The sequence below is a fragment of the Pseudophryne corroboree genome, chromosome 2 (assembly GCF_028390025.1).
Source record: "Pseudophryne corroboree isolate aPseCor3 chromosome 2, aPseCor3.hap2, whole genome shotgun sequence".
Classification (NCBI taxonomy): Eukaryota; Metazoa; Chordata; class Amphibia; order Anura; family Myobatrachidae; genus Pseudophryne; species Pseudophryne corroboree.
Window position 1 is genome coordinate 277,531,389 of NC_086445.1, and position 15,076 is coordinate 277,546,464.

The following is a 15,076-nucleotide window of genomic DNA, read 5'->3' on the forward strand; positions in this document are numbered from 1 at the left end:
TGTGTGTGTGTGTGTGTGTATAACCAATATATATATACATTTACACTACTTTGTATTGGGCCTGAGGAAGGGGCAGATGCCCTGAAACGGCTGTTGCCTTTAAATACAAATCTTTTCTGCATATTGCTGTCTCCAGTGCCGTTCTTCCCTGGACCTATATATATATATATATATATATATATATATATATATATTTCTCGTGCTCATCTAGTGGTGTAGCTGCAACTTTTGGAGGCACCTCTGTTAGCAGGAGCCAATACAGTACAGAAATAAAACACAATTCCAGAGTTCGCTAAAAAATAGTACAGTAAGATTATATCGTATTCTCAACAAGGTGATGGATTTTCCTGCAGGGTAAGCCTCTTTATATATACAGTTCTTTCGGTCTTTATTCCAACAATGGAAGGCAATCCTTTCAAAAACACCCTCTCACCAAAATAGATCACCCGACAAGAAAAGCCAAATGGGCAATCAGTAAAAAGATACCAAATATTTATTTTCAAATTTTAAAAGTACTCTTTTAAAACAGTATTTTTACATACATGAATGAAATACAATGAATCATGACCAATACAGGAGAGTTGTTACTATATCCTTCCACTACCTTATTCAGGTGTGAGCTTGGAAAAGGATCCTCAATGGATTGCACAACAATCTTTTTGCAGCATCAGAGGCAGGACGGGGCAGAGAAGGAGGTGGATTATTCTCCTCAGCACCAGCCTTTTGACAGCATGAATCCGGGGAAGGCCCATCTGGAGGTGTGGCGTGACAAAGATTGGCAGCGGCGGGCGGAGCATGTCCTGTTGTAAGTCTAATTGCTGATCTTCTGTGATAAACTAACCAGTTAACTTTAGGTATATCCCTACAGATTTTCCGTACAATAAAATCAGTTTATTGTTTTGGTGTGTTCTCGGGTTCGTGGAGGGGCATTTTGATGCTACCAGTTCTCAACAACATCCTACCACAAGTGAGCCTATTTTAAAAGCAGATTTAAATTGGCTTACATTTCCTTTTTATCTCTTTGTGATTATACTTGAAATTACGTAGCGAAGCACAGGTATTCAGCTAGTATATACAGTGTCGGACTGGGGCATGAAGGGCCCACCGGGGGAATACATTTGGAGGGGCACATGTTTAGGGGTGTCTCCAGAGGTTTGACTAACTAATAGAGCGTGCAGATTACTAGTGCATGCATTATAATGTACTAGTTTAATAGCAGCAATGCACTGTAGAGAATACACTATAGTCCTGTGCAGTATAAGGTAACACATGAATGATGTTACTAATGATGTTACAGATACGTTATTAATTAAACGTGAAAATGAGTGGATACATCGTTTGGATGTTATCCATCCCAGAAGGCTCAATGACATGCTTTCACTATCATGCTTTTAATGATTTGTATATTTCTCTGACGTCCTAGTGGATGCTGGGAACTCCGAAAGGACCATGGGGAATAGCGGCTCCGCAGGAGACTGGGCACAACTAAAGAAAGCTTTTAGGTCACCTGGTGTGCACTGGCTCCTCCCACTATTACCCACCTCCAAGCCTCAGTTAGATTTTGTGCCCGGCCGAGGTTGGATGCACACTAGGGGCTCTCCTGAGCTTCTAGAAAGAAAGTATATAATTAGGTTTTTTATTTTACAGTGAGACCTGCTGGCAACAGGCTCACTGCAGCGAGGGACTAAGGGGAGAAGAAGCGAACCTACCTGCTTGCAGCTAGCTTGGGCTGCTTAGGCTACTGGACACCATTAGCTCCAGAGGGATCGACCGCATGGAACTGGCCTTGGTGTTCGGTCCCGGAGCCGCGCCGCCGTCCCCCTTACAGAGCCAGAAGCAAGAAGAGGTCCGGAAAATCGGCGGCAGAAGACATCAGTCTTCACCAAGGTAGCGCACAGCACTGCAGCTGTGCGCCATTGCTCCTCATGCACACTTCACACTCCGGTCACTGAGGGTGCAGGGCGCTGGGGGGGGCGCCCTGAGCAGCAATAAAAACACCTTGGCTGGCATATATATCACAATATATAGCCCCAGAGGCTATATATGTGATAAATACCCCTGCCAGAATCCATAAAAAAGCGGGAGAAAAGTCCGCGAAAAAGGGGCGGAGCTATCTCTCTCAGCACACTGGCGCCATTTTCTCTTCACAGTGCAACTGGAAGACAGCTCCCCAGGCTCTCCCCTGTAGTTTTCAGGCTCAAAGGGTTAAAAAGAGAGGGGGGGCACTAAATTTGGGCGCAATATTGTATATACAAGCAGCTATTGGGAAAAATTCACTCAATATAGTGTTAATCCCTAAATTATATAGCGCTCTGGTGTGTGCTGGCATACTCTCTCTCTGTCTCCCCAAAGGGCTGTGTGGGGTCCTGTCCTCAGTCAGAGCATTCCCTGTGTGTGTGCAGTGTGTCGGTACGGCTGTGTCGACATGTTTGATGAGGAGGCTAATGTGATGGCAGAGCAGATGCCGATAAATGTGATGTCGCCCCCTTTGGGGCCGACACCAGAGTGGATGGATAGGTGGAAGGTATAAACCGACAGTGTCAACTCCTTACATAAAAGGCTGGATGACGTAACAGCTATGGGACAGCCGGCTTCTCAGCCCGCGCCTGCCCAGGCGTCTCAAAGGCCATCAGGGGCTCAAAAACGCCCGCTCCCTCAGATGGCAGACACAGATGTCGACACGGAGTCTGACTCCAGTGTCGACGAGGTTGAGACATATACACAATCCACTAGGAACATCCGTTACATGATCCCGGCAATAAAAAATGTGTTACACATTTCCGACATTAACCCAAGTACCACTAAAAAAGGGTTTTATGTTTGGGGAGAAAAAGCAGCCAGTGTTTTGTTCCCCCATCAAATGAGTGAATGAAGTGTGAAAAAGCGTGGGTTCCCCCGATAAGAAACTGGTAATTTCTAAAAAGTTACTGAGGCGTACCCTTTCCCGCCAGAGGATAAGTTACGCTGGGAGATATCCCCTAGGGTGGATAAGGCGCTCACATGTTTGTCAAAAAAGGTGGCACTGCCGTCTTAGGATACGGCCACTTTGAAGGTACCTGCTGATAAAAAGCAGGAGGCTATCCTGAAGTCTGTATTTACACACTCAGGTACTAGACTGAGACCTGCAGATAGTGCTGCTGCAGCGTGGTCTGTAACCCTGTCAAACAGGGATACTATTTTGCGAACATAAGACGTCGTCTTATATATGAGGGATGCACAGAGGGATATTTTGCCGGCTGGCATCCAGAATTAATGCAATGTCCATTCGGTCAGGAAGTTATTAGAGACCCGACACTGGACAGGTGATGCTGACTTTAAAAGGCACATAGAGCCTTATAAGGGTGAGGAATTGTTTGGGGATGGTCTCTGGGACCTCGTATCCACAGCAACAGCTGGGAAGAAAATTTTTTACCTCAGGTTTCCTCACAGCCTCAGAAAGCACTGTATTATCAGGTACAGTCCTTTCGGCTTCAGAAATGCAAGCGTGTAAAACGAGGGAAGAGGGAAAAAGCTGCACCAGTCAGCCAGTTCCCAGAATCAAAATTCTTCCTCTGAGTCCACCGCATGACGGGGGGGCTCCACAGGCGTAGCCAGGTACGGTGGGGGGCCGCCTCAAAAATTTCAGCGATCAGTGGGCTCGCTCACAGGTGGAACCCTAGATCCTTCAAGTAGTATTTCAGGGGTACAAGCTGGAATTCGAGGCGTCTCCCCCCCGCCGTTTCCTCAAATCTGCCTTGCCGACAACTCCCTCAGGCAGGGAGACTGTGCTAGAGGCAAATCACAAGCTGTATTCCCAGCAGGTGATAGTCAAGTTGCCCCTACTTCAACAAGGGCGGGGTTACTATTCCACACTGTTTGTGGTACCGAAACCGGACGGTTCGGTGAGACCCATTTTATATTTGAAATCCTTGAACACATACATAAAAAAAAATTCAAGTTCAAGATGGAATCGCTCAGGGCGATTATTGCAAGCCTTGAGGAGGGGGATTACATGGTATCCCTGGACATCAAGGAGGCTTACCTACATGTCCCCATTTACCATCCTCACCAGGAGTACCTCAGATTTGTGGTACAGGATTGCCATTACCAATTCCAAACACTGCCGTTTGGACTGTCCACGGCACCGAGGGTCTTTACCAAGGTAATGGCAGAAATTATTATACTCCTTCGAGAAAGGAAGTTTTAATTATCCCGTACTTGGACGATCTCCTTATAAAGGCGAGGTCCAAGGAGCAGTTGTTGGTCGGAGTAGCACTATCTCGGGAAGTGCTACAACAGCACGGATGGATTCTATACATTCCAAAGTCACAGCTGGTTCCTACCACACGCCTACTGTTCCTGGGGATGGTTCTGGACACAGAACAGAAAAAAGTGTTTCTCCCGCAGGAGAAAGCCAAGGAGCTGTCATCTCTAGTCAGAGACCTCCTGAAACCAAAACAGGTATCGGTGCATCACTGCACACGAGTCCTGGGAAAAATGGTAGCTTCTTACGAAGCAAAATTCCATTCGGCAGGTTCCATGCAAGAACTTTTCAGTGGGACCTCTTGGACAAGTGGTCGGGATCGCATCTTCAGATGCATCGGCTGATAACCCTGTCTCCAAGGACCAGGGTATCTCTACTGTGGTGGCTGCAGAGTGCTCATCTTCAAGAGGGCCGCAGATTCGGCATACAGGACTGGGTCCTGGTAACCACGGATGCCAGCCTTCGAGGCTGGGGGGCAGTCACACAGGGAAGAAATTTCCAAGGACTTTGGTCAAGTCAGGAGTCGTCCCTATACATAAATATTCTGGAACTGAGGGCCATTTACAATGCCCTAAGTCTGGCAAGGCCTCTGCTTCAAAACCAGCCGGTACTGATCCAATCAGACAACATCACGGCAGTCGCCCATGTAAACCGACGGGGCGGCACAAGAAGCAGGATGGCGATGGCAGAAGCCACAAGGATTCTCCGATGGGCGGAAAATCACGTCTTAGCACTGTCAGCAGTGTTCATTCCGGGAGTGGACAACTGGGAAGCAGACTTCCTCAGCGGACACGACCTACACCCGGGAGAGTGGGGACTTCATCCAGAAGTCTTCCAACTGTTGGTAAACCGTTGGGAAAGGCCACAGGTGGACATGATGGCGTCCCGCCTAAACAAAAAACTAGAGATATATTGCGCCAGGTCGAGGGACCCTCAGGCGATAGCTGTGGACGCTCTAGTGACACCGTGGATGTACCAGTCAGTTTATGTGTTCCCTCCTCTGCCTCTCATACCAAGGGTACTGAGAATAATAAGAAAACGAGGAGTAAGAACAATACTCGTGGTTCCGGATTGGCCAAGACGAGCGTGGTACCCGGAACTTCAAGAGATGATCTCAGAGGACCCATGGCCTCTGCCGCTCAGACAGGACCTGCTGCAGCAGGGGCCCTGTCTGTTCCAAGACTTACCGCGGCTGCGTTTGACGGCATGGCGGTTGAACGCCGGATCCTGAAGGAAAAGGGCATTCCGGAGGAAGTCATTCCTACGCTGATTAAAGCCAGGAAAGATGTAACTGCAAAGCATTATCACCGCATATGGCGGATGTATGTTGCTTGGTGTGAGGCCAAAAAGGCCCCAACAGAGGAATTTCAACTGGGTCGTTTTCTGCATTTCCTACAAGCAGGAGTGACTATGGGCCTGAAATTAGGCTCCATTAAGGTACAGATCTCGGCTCTGTCGATTTTCTTCCAGAAAGAACTAGCTTCACTACCTGAAGTTCAGACGTTTGTTAAGGGAGTGCTGCATATTCAGCCCCCTTTTGTGCCTCCAGTGGCACCTTGGGATCTCAACGTGGTGTTGAGTTTCTTAAAATCACATTGGTTTGAGCCACTTAAAACCGTGGATCTAAAATATCACACGTGGAAAGTGGTCATGTTATTGGCCTTGGCTTCAGCCAGGCGTGTGTCAGAATTGGCGGCTTTGTCATGTAAAAGCCCTTATCTGATTTTCCATATGGATAGGGCAGAATTGAGGACTCGTCCCCAGTTTCTCCCTAAGGTGGTATCAGCTTTTCACTTGAACCAACCTATTGTGGTGCCTGCGGCTACTAGGGACTTGGAGGATTCCAAGTTGCTGGACGTAGTCAGGGCCTTGAAAATGTATGTTTCCAGGACGGCTAGAGTCAGGAAAACTGACTCGCTATTTATCCTGTATGCACCCAACAAGCTGGGTGCTCCTGCTTCTAAGCAGACTATTGCTCGATGGATTTGTAGCACAATTCTGCTGGCGCATTCTGCGGCTGTACTGCCGCATCCTAAATCAGTAAAAGCCCATTCCACAAGGAAGGTGGGCTCATCTTGGGCGGCTGCCCGAGGGGTCTCGGCTTTACAACTTTGCCGAGCTGCTACTTGGTCAGGGGCAAACACGTTTGCAAAATTCTACAAATTTGATACCCTGGCTGAGGAGGACCTTGAGTTCTCTCATTCGGTGCTGCAGAGTCATCCGCACTCTCCCGCCCGTTTGGGAGCTTTGGTATAATCCCCATGGTCCTTTCGGAGTTCCCAGCATCCACTAGGACGTCAGAGAAAATAAGATTTTACTCACCGGTAAATCTATTTCTCGTAGTGCGTAGTGGATGCTGGGCGCCCGTCCCAAGTGCGGATTGTCTGCAATACTTGTACATAGTTATTGTTAACTAAAGGGTTATTGTTGAGCCATCTGTTGAGAGGCTCAGTTGTTTTCATACTGTTAAACTGGGTATGGTATCACGAGTTATACGGTGTGATTGGTGTGGCTGGTAAGAGTCTTACCCGGGATTCAAAATCCTTCCTTATTATGTCAGCTCGTCCGGGCACAGTGTCCTAACTGAGGCTTGGAGGAGGGTCATAGTGGGAGGAGCCAGTGCACACCAGGTGACCTAAAAGCTTTCTTTAGTTGTGCCCAGTCTCCTGCGGAGCCGCTATTCCCCATGGTCCTTTCGGAGTTCCCAGCATCCACTACGGACTACGAGAAATAGATTTACCGGTGAGTAAAATCTTATTATTTTTATTCATTTTTTTTGCACTAACTAACATTACTCTTGTGGATTTGTTCTAAATCTTCCATTGTTTATTATTGGCTACACTGTGCTTAGTATAGTTATACTTGTGGCTTAAATTGCGATGTATATTGACATTTCAGTGCGGCATCTGGTATCTGGTTGCCATGGTGATGGTACACAATGGAGGTGGACGTGCATTGTGTCTATGCGCAATTACGTAATTTGTGTGGACGCCGCTGTCATTCTGGCGCGAATGGCGAACTCGCATTCACTCGTGACGGGTACAAGTATGGGTGAGTTGTGCTATTGTATTTGTTTGATGTATCCTGATGACAATCTTTGAATAAGATTGAAACATTGATATTACACTGGATGTGTGTCGTTTTTCTATTATAATATCCTGAGTGCCGCACCTTAGTGCTCTCTCTTTCTTTCTCTCTCTCTCTCTCTCTTCATTTACTTGTTTATTCACCCTCATATATTAGCATGAAATTTGTTTGGAGATCTGTGAGAAGAATCTGTATGGCAAAACAGGTCTTTAGATTAACATTATAGGCATATTTGTAAGGCTCCTTGCATACATCATTGAGGAAAGTAATTTTCATCTTGCACAGAGGTGGACTTCAAGATGTCATGTCTTCAGTGGCAGTTTTTACCTATGGGCTGCAGGACTGCAGGCCATCAGGTAAAATCCACCACCTCATCCCAGTGTCAGTGAAGCCAGATGCAGTCCGTGACACTGCACTATCTTCACTGTGACTGGCAGTTACTTCCTATTGGAAATCCTTCCTGCCAGTCAGAGACACTACAGGCAGTCCCATTGGGAGGTGTTTCCTCCCTCTGGGACTGCCAGACCGGGCTGCGAATATCAGAGAGCCTTTCGGTCAGCTCTAGGCAGCTTTTATGGGCTGCAGCCGATGCAGTCCATAGAAGCCGGGAATCTGCGCATGCACAGTACTGTTGCCGCGACGGCGCATGCACGTGGCAGCTAGTACAAGGAAGCAGGGACTCAGAGGCAAGGGAGCCAGCAGCCCAGCCAGCAGCAGTCCTCTTCAACGAAGATCTATGCATGTCTTGCATAGTGGAAACATCAATGCTAATGTCCTACTATCACATTTAACCTTTATGGCTCATTTCCCTCATTGTCAAATTACTGCTTGATTGATTCTAATGTATGCTTCTTGTAACCAGGGTCCATTTTCAGTTATACAGGGGCCCTATAAGTGTTTTATTACGCAGGCCGCTGTGATCCAGAGGGCTCAGGACTATCCAGCACAAGCGACAGTTACTTTCGGAGCCTATATTTTTGCACAGTGCTGTGCAAAAATGTTATGCAGATGTGAAAAATATGCAGAAATAGAAGTGTTAATAGTTTATTTTTTTAAATTAACAAAAGGCAAAGTGAATCAACAGACGAGAGATCTAAATCAAAGCAGCATCAATTCTTCTAGGTACACTTGCACAATTTATGAAGGAATTCGGCAGTTAGGTTGATCCAAACATCTTGGAGAGCTAACCACAGATCTTGTGTGGATGTAGGCTTACTCAAATCCTTCTGTCACTTCATGTGATTACAGGCAGACTTGATGGTGTTGAGATCAGGGCTCTGTTTGGACCATATAATCACTTCCAGGACTCCTTGTTCTTCTTTACACTGAAGATAGTTCTCAGTGGTATTGGCTGTATGTTTGGGGTCATTTTGCATATTGCATGATGGATAAGTATCTGGCTGTTCTTGAGGAGGGATCCGGAGGATTCACTTATACAGTACTCCCACCCTGTCTGAAAATGTACATGTAGGGTAATGAGATTACGCTGTTCCCTCTTACAGGGTATATTTTCAGCTGAACCTGGTGGGGAAATGGGTGGGTTGGGCAGTGGGGGATGTTTGGGTAGGGGGGAGGAGGGGGAGCTGAGGGGAAAGTGGGGAGGAAGGAACATATGAAGTGGGAGGTGAGAAGGGCATAGGGCTGGTCCCACAGGAGAGGCCTGCCCAGAGTAACTAGCCACACTGTGGGGTCCGGAGCTAGGTGCACGGGGGAGGAGTGCCCACGAAGCAGGTGGAGAAGGGCTGTGGGGATGGAGGAAGTGGAGCAACCAGAGGGGGGCTTTCTTCATACAGAGACTACAGGCACTCTGCCTGTGCTAACCCTTGATAGTACTTTGTGACCAAGCACATTGATTGGCACCTCTCAAATGATTGGTGCCCCCTCCCCCCCCTAACTGTTTTCTGACACCTATGAGTAGAAATGTGCAATTCTGTGCTAGCAGCATCCAAATACACAGTGTACATCTTAGATATTGGTTAATTATTATTATTATTATTATTATTATTATCCTTTATTTATATGGCGCCACATGGGATCCGCAGCGCCCAATTACAGAGTAGACAAATAAGCAAAACATAAAGACAGTAACTTACAGTTCAATAAAATATAGGACAAGTACAGGGTATATAGACATACTGTAGCTTCGTCAGTAAACAGCACTTAATAAGTATCAGGGTGGCAGAAAACCGAAGGATTTGGTTCCATCAAAGGGATTATTGAAAAGAAGATAAGTTAAGTAAGAGACGTAAAAGCACTTGAGGGAAGAGGACCCTACTCGTGAGAGCTTACATTCTAAAGGGGAGGGGCACACAGACAGGGGTGACACAGATGGGGTAGAAAGTGAGCGTGGGCCACAGATGGCTTAAGATGAGAGACGGCTGGGCTTGGTGAAGAAGTGTGTCTTGAGAGCCCGCTTAAAGTTTTGTAGAGAGGTGGAGAGTCTTAGGGGGAGAGGTAGAGAATTCCAGAAAAAGGGAGCAGCACGTGCAAAATCTTGGAGGTAGGAGTGAGAGGAGGTAATCAGAGAGCAGGAGAGGTGGCGTGCAATAGCAGAGCGAAGAGGACGGGCGGGAGTGTAAAGGGAGATAAGGTCAGAGATGTAACTGGGAGAGGAGTGAGTGAGGGCTTTGTAAGTGAGTGTGAGAAGCTTGAAATGGATTCTGAAGGGGAAGGGGAGCCAGTGAAGGGCTAGTAAAAGACTTGAGGTGGGTGTAGTGTGTTTGGTGAGGAAGATGATCCGGGCAGCAATATTGAGGATAGATTGGAGTGGAGAGATGTATGTGTTAGGGATGCCAGTTAGGAGGAGATTACAGTAGTCCAGTCTGGAGATGACCAGTAAGTGGATAAGGGTCTTAGTGGCATCCTGGGTGAGAAAGGGTCTGATCCTGGAAATATATTTGAGATGAAAATGACAGGTTTGTGATAGGTGCTAAATGTGTGGTTTGAAGGAGAGGGAGGAGTCTAGGATTACTCCAAGACAGCGCACTTGGGGGCTAGAGGAGATAGTAGTGCTATCTATAGATAGTGAAATTGTGGGAGGTGAGGTTGTGTGGGAGGGTGGGAAGATGATCAGCTCAGTCTTAGACATGTTAAGTTTAAGAAAGCGCTGAGACATCCAGGAAGAGATAGTAGAGAGACAGTTGGATACACGAGTGAGGAGAGCAGGAGAGAGGTCAGGGGAGGAAAGGTAGATTTGAGTATTATCAGCATAGAGATGATATTGTAAGTCAAAAGAGCTAATGATATCTGCTAAGGAGGATGTGTAGAGAGAGAAAAGAAGAGGACCAAGAACAGATCCTTGGGGGACACCTACAGTTAGTGGAAGTGGGGGAGGTGGAGCCATGAGAGGAGACAGAGAAGGAATGATCAGAGAGGTAGGAAGAGAGCCAGGAGAGGGCAGTGTCACGCAGACCAAGGGAGTGAAGGATTTGCAGAAGGAGAGGGTGGTCCACAGTGTCAAAAGCAGCAGAGAGGTCAAGAAGAATAAGCAAAGAGTAGTGACCCTTGGATTTAGCAGATAGGAGATCATTGCAGACTTTTGTGAGGGCAGTTTCAGTGGAGTGGAGAGGACGGAAGCCAGACTGGAATGGGTCAAGTAGTGAGTGGGAGGAAAGAAAGGTAGTCAGGCGGCTATAGACAATACGCTCAAGGAGTTTGGAGGCAAAAGGAAGGAGAGAGATGAGTCGATAGATGGAGAGAGTGTGTGGATTAAGGGTAGGTTTTTTAAGAATAGGGGAGACACGTGCATGCTTGAAGTAAGAGGGGACAGCGCCTTATGAGAGGGAGAGATTGAGGAGGTGGGCAAGATGGGAGCAGGCAAAGAGAGAGAGGTAGCGGAGGAGGCGGGAGGGGAAGTGGGGAGGTGGAGGGGGTTGAGGAACGAATGAGGGCCATGACTTCCTCACCAGATACATGGGAGAAAGAATTCAGAGTTGGTAAGAGGGAAGGAGAGGGGTGGTAAGGAATAGGAGATGGCTGGTTGCTGGTTTTTAGGTGAGATGTGATGTCCTGACGTATGGAGTCAATTTTGGATGTTATTAAAAGAGATTTCACAAAACATAACATAGTAACATAGTAAGGTTGAAAAAAGACAATTGTCCATCGAGTTCAACCTATTTGTGGTCTCCTGTGTAGTCTTATTATAGGACTAGTTATTTTTATGACCCTAATTCTGAGTTGATCTCAGCAGCAAATTTGTTAGCAGTTGGGCAAAACCATGTGCACTGCAGGGGGGGCAGATGTAACATGTGCAGAGAGAGTTAGATTTGGGTCTGGTGTGTTCAAACTGAAATCTAAATTGCAGTGTAAAAATAAAGCAGCCAGTATTTACCCTGCACAGAAACAATATAACCCACCGAAATATAACTCTCTCTGCACATGTTATTTCTGCCCCCCCCCCCCTGCAGTGCACATGGTTTTGCCCAATTGCTAACAAACTTGCTGCTGCGATCAACTCAGAATTACCCACTATGTTAGGACTAGTTATATTAACTATAATGCGTGCCTACGCACCATAACCCTAAATATTTGTATCCAATAGGAATTTATTCTTAAAGGTGTTGACTGAGTCCGCCATTACTACTCTCTCAGGCAGGGAATTCCAAACATGTATTGTCCTTACTGTGAAAAAACCTTTTCGCCTCAATGTGTGGAAACTCCTCTAATCTAAGCGAGTGACCACGTGTCCTCTGTGCTGATCTTACAGAAAACAGGTCCCTCCCAAGCTCTGTGTATTGACCCCTTATATATTTGTAGATGTTGATCATGTCCCCTCTTAGTCTCCTCTTTTCCAATGTAAACATGCCTAGCCTTGCAAGCCTTCCTCGTATTCCAGCGTCTCCATGCCCTTGATTAGTTTGGTCGATCGCCTCTGAACCTTTTCTAGCTCCAGGATATCCTTTTTGTAATATGGTGCCCAAAATTGCACACAGTATTCAAGATGTGGCCTCACTAGTGATTTATATAATGGGAGTATAATACTCTCGTCTTTTGCATCAATTCCCCGTTTTATGCATGCTAATATTTTATTAGCCTTCTTTGCTGCACTCCTACTTTGGGTACTGCTGCTTAATTTGTTATCTATGTGAACCCCTAGGTCTTTTTCCAGTACAGAATCCCCTAATATTACCCCATTTAGTATGTAGGTGTTATTTTTGGTCTTGCCCCCACAGTGCATTACCTTACACTTGTCTGTGTTGAACCTCATTCTCCATTTTGCTGCCCATGCTTCCAGTTTAGTTGAGTAGTTCTGAAGAGACTCAGCATCCCCCTCCGTATTTATAACCTTACACAATTTGGTATCGTCTGCGAAAATTTACACCATGCTCTCTAGACCTACTGTTAGGTCGTTGATGAAAATGTTGAACAAAAGTGGTCCGAGTACAGACCCTTGTGGCACACCACTTAGTACTTTAGTCCAATTTGAAAATGATCCATTGACCACAACGCGCTGCTCCCTATTATCTAACCAATTACTGACCCAAGTGCATATTGTGCTCCCTAGCCCTATTTCTTGTAGCTTATAGATAAGACGCATGTGTGGTACAGTGTCGAAAGCTTTGGCAAAGTCTAAAAAGATTACATCCACCTCCTTACCCTGATCAAGGTTCGCACTTATTGGGGTATATTTACTAAGCTGCCGATTTTGACCGATTTGGTGTTTTTTGTTCCAAGTGTCATCTCGGGAATTTACTAAACTCAAATCTCGGCAGTGATGAGGGCATTCGTATTTCTTTTACGGCTGTGTAGTAAAAATACGAATGAATACACCATCGGTCAAACGCGGCTGTTTAGGTATAGAACTCGGTCATTTACTATGCATTCGTATTTGAAATCTCTACCGTGAAAATGCATTTGCGGCCGTGAAAAAATACAAATCGTAAAAAAAGCCTAAAAAAAAGTAGACCTGCTTTTGAGAAGCGTGTTTACATGTGTTTCCAATTATACATTACTCACACCTGAATTTTTTGACCTTTAAAAGGGACCCAAGCACATTTTTCAAATCTCTCACTCTGAAATGGCTGCTGCCGTGTGTAGTACTGATTTCTTGTTTGCTGGGGGATACCTGAGACTGCTCCATGAGGCTACAATAAACCAGGGCCAGGAAACTGAACATGGTCAGCAGGTTGTACAGGTGCCGCGGAGGCTGCGCAGGCCTAGTTTTTTTAGGAGGCGTTTAAACTTGAACGCATTGTCCGAGGACCAGGTTATACAGATGTTCCGGCTAAATAGAATCAACATTTTCCGTCTGTATGACCTTGTCAAACTGGACCTAGACCCTGAGACAGCACGCTCTCGCTCTGTCTCAGGCCTGCACAAACTCCTGGCTGTGTAGCATTTTATGGCTACTGGCAGCTTCCAGGCTGTGACTGGCGATGTAATTGGTATCTCACAGCCAACCTTTTCAAAATATTTAATTCAGGTGAGTTAAAACATACATACACGTCTATGTCTAAGTGGTGCTTCTGTTATGTAATATAACACAGTATTTTATTTATTACAGGTCATGACACTCACCTTATATTTTGTAATGTCCTCTCAGGTTTTGGATGTCTTGGATCCCCACATAGATGCCTCTATCGGCTTCCCTACCCAGGAGTCGCAGTGGCATGCAGTCAGGGTAGCTTTCTATGAGCTTGTTGGCATGCCCAATGTGCTGGGTGCCATAGATTGCACACACGTTGATCTGAGACCACCTAGGGGCAGGCAATATATTTATACCAATAGACATCTGGGCCAATCCACTAATGTCCAGGTGGTTTGTGATGCAAATTTAAAAATGATGAGTGTTGTTGCGGGTTACCCTGGCGTCTGCCATGACTCCTTCATCCTCAGTCAGTCATCCCTCTTTGCTAAGTTTGTGGCCAGACAAATGCCTGATGGCTGGCTGCTGGGTATGTTCCAAGTGTATTGTGTGTATGTGTGGTAACTTCAACCTCCTCATTGTTTTATTTTATTTCACATAAACCACATGTCCTAATGTTGCCTATATCTGTCTTTCAGGTGATGGTGGTTATGGCTGCTACTCTTGGCTCCTTACTCCATTGTCCCAACCTGATTCTCCTGCTGAACACAATTATAATAATGCACATAAGTCCACGCGGAATGTGATAGAAAGATGTTTTGGGGTGCTGAAATCTAGGTTTCGGTGTCTGGATAAGTCTGCAGGGCTTTTGTTGTATAGTCCCTCAAAGGTGACTAGGATTGTATTCTGCTGCTGTTTTCTTCATAACATGTGTTTGCGCCAACATCTGCCACATGTTGTTGATGAAGAAAACAGTCAGCAAGTAGGTGAGTTAGAAACATCTGGCGACAGTATGAGTACAGATGTAGGGAGGCAGGTAAGGCAAGAAGTGATTCTGCGTTATTTTAACGGTAAGTATTATTTAGTCATAAATAACCTTGCCTAACCACTATTATAAAATGTTTTATAGGACTTAATTCTGTTTGTGTTGCGTTATTGCTTGTTATTTCTCATGTTGTTTACAGTTAGCCAATAAAATGTATAGCTTACACTGTCACTCATTAGCTAATGAAACCATACACATATTGCGTGTGATTAATTTATTACCTTAAACACAGGCATTTTTAGTGAATCAATTACCAAAACATTATTTTTTTTTTGAATAGAGTAATTTTTATTCAACAGCATAGTAAAGATACCGACATTTCAGTGTACACTGGGAAGCACATTTGGTATTACACAATTTCTGAATCATACTTGTCTCCAAGGGTATACATATACGA

General features: G+C 45.7%; 1 long non-coding RNA gene across 1 annotated transcript; it reads left to right on the plus strand.

Moving 5' to 3' along the window:
• Positions 1 to 618: 618 nt before the first annotated feature.
• On the plus strand, positions 619 to 14,760 carry LOC135050721 (uncharacterized). The gene is made up of 3 exons (XR_010241765.1): positions 619 to 805; positions 7,142 to 7,294; positions 14,333 to 14,760. It is a non-coding gene; the product is annotated as an uncharacterized LOC135050721 (long non-coding RNA).
• The last annotated feature ends 316 nt before the right edge of the window (positions 14,761 to 15,076 follow it).